We start from the raw sequence: 10,719 nt of genomic DNA, 5'->3' as shown, positions 1-10,719 counted from the left end.
ACACTGGAGGAACCAGCCGGTGCAGCTCTAGGGCCATATTTAGTAGGAAACACAGGAGGAACCAGCCGGTGAAGCTCTAGGGCCATATTTAGTAGGAAACACAGGAGGAACCAGCCGGTGCAGCTCTAGGGCCATATTTAGTAGGAAACACAGGAGGAACAAGCCGGTGCAGCTCTACGGCCATATTTAGTAGGAAACACAGGCGGAACCAGCCGGTGAAGCTCTAGGGCCATATTTAGTAGGAAACACAGGAGGAACCAGCCGGTGAAGCTCTAGGGCCATATTTAGTAGGAAACACAGGAGGAACCAGCCGGTGCAGCTCTTAAGGGCCATATTTAGTAGGAAACACAGGAGGAACCAGCCGGTGCAGCTCTAGGGCCATATTTAGTAGGAAACACAGGAGGAACCAGCCGGTGCAGCTCTAGGGCCATATTTAGTAGGAAACACAGGAGGAACCAGCCAGTGCAGCTCTAGGGCCATATTTAGTAGGAAACACAGGAGGAACCAGCCGGTGCAGCTCTAGGGCCATATTTAGTAGGAAACACAGGAGGAACCAGCCGGTGCAGCTCTAGGGCCATATTTAGTAGGAAACACAGGAGGAACCAGCCGGTGAAGCTCTTAAGGTCCATATTTAGTAGGAAACACAGGAGGAACCAGCCGGTGCAGCTCTAGGGCCATATTTAGTAGGAAACACAGGAGGAACCAGCCGGTGCAGCTCTAGGGCCATATTTAGTAGGAAACACAGGAGGAACCAGCCGGTGCAGCTCTAGGGCCATATTTAGTAGGAAACACAGGAGGAACCAGCCAGTGCAGCTCTAGGGCCATATTTAGTAGGAAACACAGGAGGAACCAGCCGGTGCAGCTCTTAAGGGCCATATTTATAGAACGCATTGGGAGGGATCGGAGAACGCATTGGGAGGGATCGGAGAACGCATTGGGAGGGATCGGAGAACGCATTGGGAGGGATCGGAGATCTTCATTCCTCCACAATCTTTCCAGATCCTTGATATCCTTCGTCTCCGTCTCTCTTCGAGAGGGATCGGAGAACACATTGGGAGGGATCGGAGAACGCATTGGGAGGGATCGGAGAACTAATTGGGAGGGATCGGAGAACGCATTGGGAGGGATCGGAGAACGCATTGGGAGGGATCGGAGAACATATTGGGAGGGATCGGAGAACGCATTGGGAGGGATCGGAGAACGCATTGGGAGGGATCGGAGAACGCATTGGGGGGATCGGAGAACGCATTGGGAGGGATCGGAGAACTAATTGGGAGGGATCGGAGAACGCATTGGGAGGGATCGGAGAACGCATTGGGAGGGATCGGAGAACGCATTGGGAGGGATCGGAGAACATATTGGGAGGGATCGGAGAACGCATTGGGAGGGATCGGAGAACGCATTGGGAGGGATCGGAGAACACATTGGGGGGATCGGAGAACGCATTGGGAGGGATCGGAGAACTAATTGGGAGGGATCGGAGAACGCATTGGGAGGGATCGGAGAACGCATTGGGAGGGATCAGAGAACGCATTGGGAGGGATCGGAGAACTAATTGGGAGGGATCGGAGAACGCATTGGGAGGGATCGGAGAACTAATTGGGAGGGATCGGAGAACTAATTGGGAGGGATCGGAGAACGCATTGGGAGGGATCGGAGAACGCATTGGGAGGGATCGGAGAACGCATTGGGAGGGATCGGAGAACGCATTGGGAGGGATCGGAGAACGCATTGGGAGGGATCGGAGAACGCATTGGGAGGGATCGGAGATCTTCATTCCTCCACAATCTTTCCAGATCCTTGATATCCTTCGTCTCCGTCTCTCTTCGATATCCGACGGCCCTCTTCGATTCAAACCACAGGTTTGTCCACACACACACACACACACACACACACACACACACACACACACACACACACACACACACACACACACACACACACACACACACACACACACACACACACACACACACACACACACACACACACACACACACACACACACACACACAGTGCTGTGACCTGTTGTCCAGAAGACATGGCCAGATCAGAGCAGACCTCCAGGAAGAGGGCGTCGTATTTCTCTCTGACCCAGATTCAGAGCCTCTTCTCTGGGTGTACAGTTACCCTGCTGCCTTTTAGAGCCCCCAACACCACCACCACAGTTGACCACATACAACATACTGGACACGTGACACATGTAGCATGCACACACCAACCCACAACATGAGTCCAACTCCACACTGTAAAGCTGCTGACATTACTGCACAATCATAGATCATCCGTGGGTCAGTGGCAACAGTAGAGGCCTCACGGAGACCTCACTGTATTATATCTTACAGTAGGATCTTAATGAGAGCCAGTTTGGTACAGTAGGAATATAATCCTGCAGCCACAGGAAATGTGAATGATAAAGTAGATTATGGAGCATCTCAGAAAATCATCCATACGGATAAAAAGTATTGCAAAAAAATGTGCTTGCATTCTTTGCCAAGATAATCCATCCACCTGACAGGTGTGGCATATCAAGAAGCTGATTAATCAGTATGATCATTACATAGGTGCACCTTGTGCTGGGGGGGGACAATAAAAGGCCACTCTAAAATGTGCAGTTTTGTCACACAACACAATGCCACAGATATCTCAAGATTTGAGGGAACGTGCAATTGGCATGCAGAAATGTCCACCAGAGCTGTTGCAAGAGAATTGATTGTTAATTTCTCTACCACGAGCCTACTATGTCGTTTTGCAGAATTTGGCGGTACGTCCAACCAGCCTCGTGTATGGCGTTGTGTGGGTGAACGGTTTGCGGATGTCAACGTTGTGAACAGAGTGCCCCATGGTGGTGGTGGGGTTATGGCAGGCATAAACTATGGACAATGAACACAATTGCATTTTATCAATGACAACATGAATGCACAGAGATACCGTGACGAGATCCTGAGGCCCATTGTTGTGCCATTCATCCGCCGCCATCACCTCATGTTTCAGCATGATAATGCACGTCCCCAAGGATCTGTACACAATTCCTGGAAGCTGAAAATGTCCCAGTTCTTCCATGGCCTGTATACTCACCAGACATGTCACCCATTGAGCATGTTTGGGATGCTCTGGATCGACGTGTACGACAGCGTGTTCCAATTCCCACCAATATCCAGCAACTTCACACAGCCATTGAAGAGGAGTGGGACAACATTCTACAGTCCACAATCAACAGCCTGATCAACTCCATGCGAAGGAGATGTGTCGTGCTGCATGAGGCAAATGGTGGTCATGTGAAATCCATAGATTAGGGCCAATGAATATATTTAAATTGACTGATTTCCTAATGAACTGTAACTCAGTAAAACCTTAGAAATTGTAGCATGTTGCGTTTATATTTTTGTTCAGTGTAATTAATGGACATATTTGTAGGGATTGATACCATCTTTCGTAAGGAAAAATCTAATCTGAAATTCAAAGTGAAAATTAGAAACTACATTTGTGAAGTAAGTAAGTAAGTAAGATCCGACATCTGTTGCTCTTTATTACCAGATGTTTCCTGCTATAAACGCAAGCTTAACATATAAAAACAAACTGAGTCCCAAATGGCACCCTATTCCTAATATAGTGCACTACTTTTGACCAGCGGGCCCATTGGGAATAGGGTGCTATTACCAAATAGGGTCACCTAAAATGGGGGGACTATGTACATAAAGTGCTGTAATTTTCTAAACGGTTCACCTGATATGGATGAAAATACCCTCAAATTAAAGCTGACAGTCTGCACTTTAATGGCATTGTTTCATTTCAAATCCAAAGTGCAGGAGTACAGAGCCAAAACAACACATGTGTCACTGTCCCAAACCTTTTTGGGACAGAGCCAAACCTTTCAGTCAACAGACACACCTACTCAGTCAAGGGTTTTTCAATTATTTTGACTATTTTCTACATTGTAGAATAACAGTGAAATTGAGATACTAGTCAGTTGTAAAACAATGCCTTCAACTGAGATGTGTCTTCCGCATTTAACCCCTCTGAATCAGAGAGAAATCAAAACTATGAAATAACACATATAGAATCATGTAGTAACCAATCACGTCTTTAAAGTAATGATGGACTGTTGTTTCTCTTTGCTTATTAAAGTTGTTCAGGCCATAATATGGACTTGGTCTTTTACCAAATAGGGATTCTTCTGTATATTACCCGTACCTTGTCACAACACAACTGAATCGGCTCAAACACATTAAGAAGGAAAGAAATTCCACACGAATCTCAAATATATTTTTATTTGTTTAACCCTTTTTTTTAGTTACTACATGATTCCATATGTGTTATTTCATAGTTTTGATGTCTTCACTATTATTATACAATGTAGAAAACAGTAAAAATAAAGAAAAACCCTTGAATGAGTAGGTGTGTCCAAACTTTTGACTGGTACTGTAGATACATGCAGAACATAGACCTATAGAACACGGGTGGCTGGTGGCACCTTAATTGGGGAGGATGGGCTCTGGAATGAAATAAATGTAATGTTTTAAGCACATAAAAAACACACACAGATTCCAATCCATTCACTCCATTCCAGACATTAGTATGAGCCTCCCCTCACCAGTCTCCTGTGCTGTAGAACGATCAGACTCGCGTTCAGGTGACGTCACAGCGCGGCCGGGCGGATGTGTCTGGGTGATGTTGGTCTCCATGCTGACGGCCGGGCAGGGGAGCGAGCCGTGTGAGCATGGCTGGGAGGGCACATGGCGACAGCCGCGATAAGGACTAGAGGGGAATCCTGGGAGATTTAAGGGATTAGGTAGCGAGAATGTCGAGTACGGCCCTCTCTCTCTCTCAGGTGGAAGAGGAACATGTGAGAGTTTACCATTACGCAAAGACTGACTGGTCCTAACAAACTTACCCTGCTGTGTGTTAGAACACTAACCCTGCTGACTGACTGGTTCTAACACACTAACCCTGCTGTGTGTTAGAACACTAACCCTGCTGACTGACTGGTTCTAACACACTAACCCTGCTGTGTGTTAGAACACTAACCCTGCTGACTGACTGGTCCTAACACACTAACCCTGCTGACTGACTGACTGGTCCTAACACACTAACCCTGCTGACTGACTGGTCCTAACACACTAACCTTGCTGACTGACTGGTCCTAACACACTAACCCTGCTGACTGACTGACTGGTCCTAACACACTAACCCTGCTGACTGACTGGTTCTAACCCTGCTGACTGACTGGTCCTAACACACTAACCCTGCTGGTTGACTGGTCCTAACACACTAACCCTGCTGACTGACTGGTCCTAACACACTAACCCTGCTGACTGACTGACTGGTCCTAACACACTAACCCTGCTGACTGACTGGTCCTAACACACTAACCCTGCTGACTGACTGGTCCTAACACACTAACCCTGCTGACTGGCTGGTCCTAACACACTAACCCTGCTGACTGACTGGTTCTAACACACTAACCCTGCTGACTGACTGGTTCTAACCCTGCTGATTGACTGGTCCTAACACACTAACCCTGCTGACTGACTGGTCCTAACACACTAACCCTGCTGACTGACTGGTCCTAACACACTAACCCTGCTGATTGACTGGTCCTAACACACTAACCCTGCTGGTTGACTGGTTCTAACACACTAACCCACTAGACTAGAGTCATTACACTCGTCCACCAAACTTTACAGTGGGCACTATGCATTCGGGCAGGTAGTGTCCTCCTGGCATCCCCCAAACCCAGATTCGTCCGTCTGATTGCCAGATGGAGAAGAGTGATTCATCATTCCAGAGAACAGGTTTCCACTGCTCCAGAGTCCCATGGCAGTGAGCTTTACATCACACCAGGCTTGTGTGTGGCTGCTCGGCCATGGAAACCATGGAAACCAATTCCATTAAACTACCGACGAACAGTTTTTGTACTGATGTTTCTGCCAGAGGTAGTTAGGAACTTGGGAGGTTGCACCCGAGGACAGATGATTTTTACGCGTTACGAACTTCAGCACTCGGCGGTCCCATTCTGTGAGCTTGTGTGGTCTACCACTTCGCGGCTGAGTCGTTGTTCCTCCTAGACGTTTTTCACAATAACAGCACTTACAGTTGACCGGGGGCAGCTCTTGCAGGGCAGAAATGTGACAAACTGACTTGTTGGAAAGGTGGCATCCTATGACGGTGCCACGTTGAAAGTCACTGAGCTCTTCAGTGAGGCCATTCTACTGCCAATGTTTGTCTATGGAGATTGCATGGCTGTGTGCTCGATTTTATACACCTGTCAGCAACGGTGTGGCTGAAATAGCCAAATCCACTAATTTGAAGGGGTGTCCACATACCCTGTATACACCCAGACAGCATTATGTTCCAGGGCATCTGTATTGCAGTGTCCACATACTTTTTGGCCATGTAGTGTACTATTCTTCTTCTCACTATTTTGTTTATAAAGTGTATATGTCATACACACTCTAGACCCAAACTGTTATAGACCCATATCCATCCTGCCTTTCTAAAACCTTAGAAAGTCAACCTTTCTAGAACGTTCCGCTAGCGGGACCCCTCCACAACATTCCCCTCGAAAAGGCAGCGCGGGAAATAAAAAAATATATTTTTGAAAATATGTAACTTTCACACATTAACAAGTCCAATACAGCAAATGAAAGATCAACTTCTTGTTAATCTACCCATCGTGTCCCTATTAACAAAAAAATCACAGACCATTTCGAATCCCACCGTACCTTCTCCACTATGCACTCTGGTTTCCAAGCTGGTCACGGGTGTACCTCATCCACGCTCAAGGTCCTAAACGATATCATAACCGCCATCGATAAAAGACAATACTGCCGTCTTCATCGACCTGGCCAAGGCTTTCGACTCTGTCAATCACTGCACTCTTATCGGCAGACTCAATAGCCTTGGCTTCTCAAATGACTGCCTCGCCTGGTTCACCAACTACTTCTCTGATAGAGTTCAGTGTGTCAAATCGGAGGGCCTGTTGTCTGGACCTCTGGCAGTCTCTATGGGGGTGCCACAGGGTTCAATTCTCGGGCCGACTCTTTTCTCTGTATATATCAATGATGTTGCTCTTGCTGCGGGCGATTCCCTGATCCACCTCTACGAAGACGACACCATTCTGTATACTTCTGGCCCTTCCTTGGACACTGTGCTATCTAACCTCCAAACGATCTTCTATGCCATACAACACTCCTTCCGAGGCCTCCAACTGCTCTTAAATGCTAGTAAAACCAAATGCATGCTCTTCAACCGATCGCTGCCCGCAGCCTCCCGCCCGATTAGCATCACCACTCTGGACGGTTCTTACTTAGAATATGTGGACAACTACAAATACCTAGGTGTCTGGTTAGACTGTAAACTCTTCTTCCAGACTCACATTAAGCATCTCCAATCCAAAATTAAATCTAGAATCGGCTTCCTATTTCACAACAAAGCCTCCTTCACTCATGCTGCCAAACATACCCTCGTTAAACTGACTATCCTACCGATCCTTGACTTCGGCGATGTAATTTACAAAATAGCCTCCAACACTCTACTCAACAAACTGGATGCAGTCTATCACAGTGCCAGCCGTTTTGTCACCAAAGCCCCATATACTACCCACCCCTGCAACCTGTATGCTCTCGTTGGCTGGCCCTCACTACATATCCATTGCCAAACCCACTGGCTCCAGGTCATCTATAAGTCTTTGCTAGGTGAAGCCCCGCCTTATCTCAGCTCACTGGTCACCATAGCAACACCCACCCGTAGCACGCGCTCCAGCAGGTATATTTCACTGGTCATCCCCAAAGCCAATTCCTCCTTTGGTCGTCTTTCCTTCCAGTTCTCTGCTGCCAATGACTGGAACGAATTGCAAAAATCACTGGAGTCTTATATCTCCCTCTCTAACTTTAAGCATCAGCTGTCAGAGCAGCTTACCGATCACTGTACCTGTACACAGCCAATCGGTAAATAGCCCACCCAACTACCTCATCCCCATATTGTTATTTATCCTCTTGCTCTTTTGCACCCCAGTATCTCTACTTTGACATCATCTGCACATCTATCACTCCAGTGTTAACGCTAAATTGTAATTATTTCGCCTCTTGGGCCTATTTATTGCTTTACCTTCCTACTCTTCTACATTTGCACACACCGTACATAGATTTTTCTATTGTGTTATTTGTTTATTGCATGTGTAACTCTGTGTTGTTGTTTGTGTCGCACTGCTTTGCTATATTCTTGGCCAGGTCGCAGTTGTAAATGAGAACTTGTTGTCTTCTGGCCTACCTGGTTAAATAAAGGAGAAATAAAACACAATGAACACAGTGTACTGTACGTGTTCATGTTGTGATCTCTGGTTATCCGTCCTACATATTGAAGCCTTCTGAACAGTTAAGTAACCTGGTCAGTTGTACAAGAAGGAACCAGTAGAACTGAGACGATCCATTGTATAAGGCTAGTTGTATAACTCACACGTGGCTGTTCATTTTAACATTAGAGTTGGAATCCAATCCGACAGCGATAAAAGCTGTTGTTGTTGTTGTGGTGATGGTTGTACAATAAAGCACGTCCCCACCACCACACTGCTGAGTCCTTACCTAACAACGTCCCCTCCACCACACTGCTGAGTCCTTACCTAACAACGTCCCCACCACCACACTGCTGAGTCCTTACCTAACAACGTCCCCACCACCACACTGCTGAGTCCTTACCTAACAACGTCCCCCTACCACACTGCTGAGTCCTTACCTAACAACGTCCCCACCACCACACTGCTGAGTCCTTACCTAACAACGTCCCCACCACCACACTGCTGAGTCCTTACCTAACAACGTCCCCACCACCACACTGCTGAGTCCTTACCTAACAACGTCCCCACCACCACACTGCTGAGTCCTTACCTAACAACGTCCCCACCACCACACTGCTGAGTCCTTACCTAACAACGTCCCCACCACCACACTGCTGAGTCCTTACCTAACAACGTCCCCACCACCACACTGCTGAGTCCTTACCTAACAACGTCCCCTCCACCACACTGCTGAGTCCTTACCTAACAACGTCCCTCCGCCACACCGCTGAGTCCTTACCTAACAACGTCCCCACCACCACACCGCTGAGTCCTTACCTAACAACGTCCCCACCACCACACTGCTGAGTCCTTACCTAACAACGTCCCTCCGCCACACCGCTGAGTCCTTACCTAACAACGTCCCCACCACCACACCGCTGAGTCCTTACCTAACAACGTCCCTCCGCCACACTGCTGAGTCCTTACCTAACAACGTCCCCACCACCACACCGCTGAGTCCTTACCTAACAACGTCCCTCCGCCACACTGCTGAGTCCTTACCTAACAACATCCCCTCCACCACACTGCTGAGTCCTTACCTAACAACGTCCCCACCACCACACTGCTGAGTCCTTACCTAACAACGTCCCTCCGCCACACCGCTGAGTCCTTACCTAACAACGTCCCTCCGCCACACTGCTGAGTCCTTACCTAACAACATCCCCTCCACCACACTGCTGAGTCCTTACCTAACAACGTCCCCTCCACCACACTGCTGAGTCCTTACCTAACAACGTCCCTCCGCCACACCGCTGAGTCCTTACCTAACAACGTCCCCACCACCACACCGCTGAGTCCTTACCTAACAACGTCCCCACCACCACACCGCTGAGTCCTTACCTAACAACGTCCCCACCACCACACTGCTGAGTCCTTACCTAACAACGTCCCCACCACCACACCGCTGAGTCCTTACCTAACAACGTCCCCACCACCACACCGCTGAGTCCTTACCTAACAACGTCCCCACCACCACACTGCTGAGTCCTTACCTAACAACGTCCCCCTACCACACTGCTGAGTCCTTACCTAACAACGTCCCCACCACACTGCTGAGTCCTTACCTAACAACGTCCCTCCGCCACACCGCTGAGTCCTTACCTAACAACAACGTCAGCTCCACCACACCGCTGAGTCCTTACCTAACAACATCCCCTCCACCACACTGCTGAGTCCTTACCTAACAACGTCCCCTCCATCACACCGCTGAGTTCTTACCTAACAACAACGTCAGCTCCACCACACCGCTGAGTCCTTACCTAACAACATCTCTTCCATCACACCGCTGAGTCCTTACCTAACAACATCCCCTCCATCACACCGCTGAGTCCTTACCTAACAACGTCCCCCTACCACACTGCTGAGTCCTTACCTAACAACGTCCCCTCCATCACACCGCTGAGTCCTTACCTAACAACGTCCCCCTACCACACTGCTGAGTCCTTACCTAACAACGTCCCCTCTACCACACTGCTGAGTCCTTACCTAACAACGTCCCCCACCACACTGCTGAGTCCTTACCCAACAACGTCCCCCTAACACACTGCTGAGTCCTTACCTAACAACGTCCCCTCTACCACACTGCTGAGTCCTTACCTAACAACGTCCCCTCTACCACACCGCTGAGTCCTTACCTAACAACGTCCCCCTACCACACTGCTGAGTCCTTACCTAACAACGTCCCCTCTACCACACTGCTGAGTCCTTACCTAACAACGTCCCCACCACCACACCGCTGAGTCCTTACCTAACAACGTCCCCACCACCACACTGCTGAGTCCTTACCTAACAACGTCCCTCTACCACACTGCTGAGTCCTTACCTAACAACGTCCCTCTATCACACCGCTGAGTCCTTACCTAACAACAACGTCCCCTCCACCA

The 10,719-nt window shown here is 48.5% G+C and overlaps 1 protein-coding gene across 1 annotated transcript in view; it reads left to right on the top strand.

Annotated features, from left to right (window-relative positions):
* Positions 1–1,757: 1,757 nt before the first annotated feature.
* The window catches only part of LOC139557942 (thyrotropin subunit beta-like), a 13,763-nt gene continuing 4,801 nt past the window's right edge, over positions 1,758–10,719 (top strand). Inside the window, exon 1 of the mRNA XM_071373298.1 lies at positions 1,758–1,862. The gene's annotated coding sequence lies outside the window, so the exon portion shown is untranslated. The remainder of the gene's footprint in view (positions 1,863–10,719) is intronic.

The sequence above is a fragment of the Salvelinus alpinus genome, chromosome 28, assembly GCF_045679555.1.
Source record: "Salvelinus alpinus chromosome 28, SLU_Salpinus.1, whole genome shotgun sequence".
Classification (NCBI taxonomy): domain Eukaryota; kingdom Metazoa; phylum Chordata; class Actinopteri; order Salmoniformes; family Salmonidae; genus Salvelinus; species Salvelinus alpinus.
The sequence above is the reverse complement of the archived record's forward strand: the minus strand, read 5'-3'. Positions and strand labels throughout refer to the sequence as shown.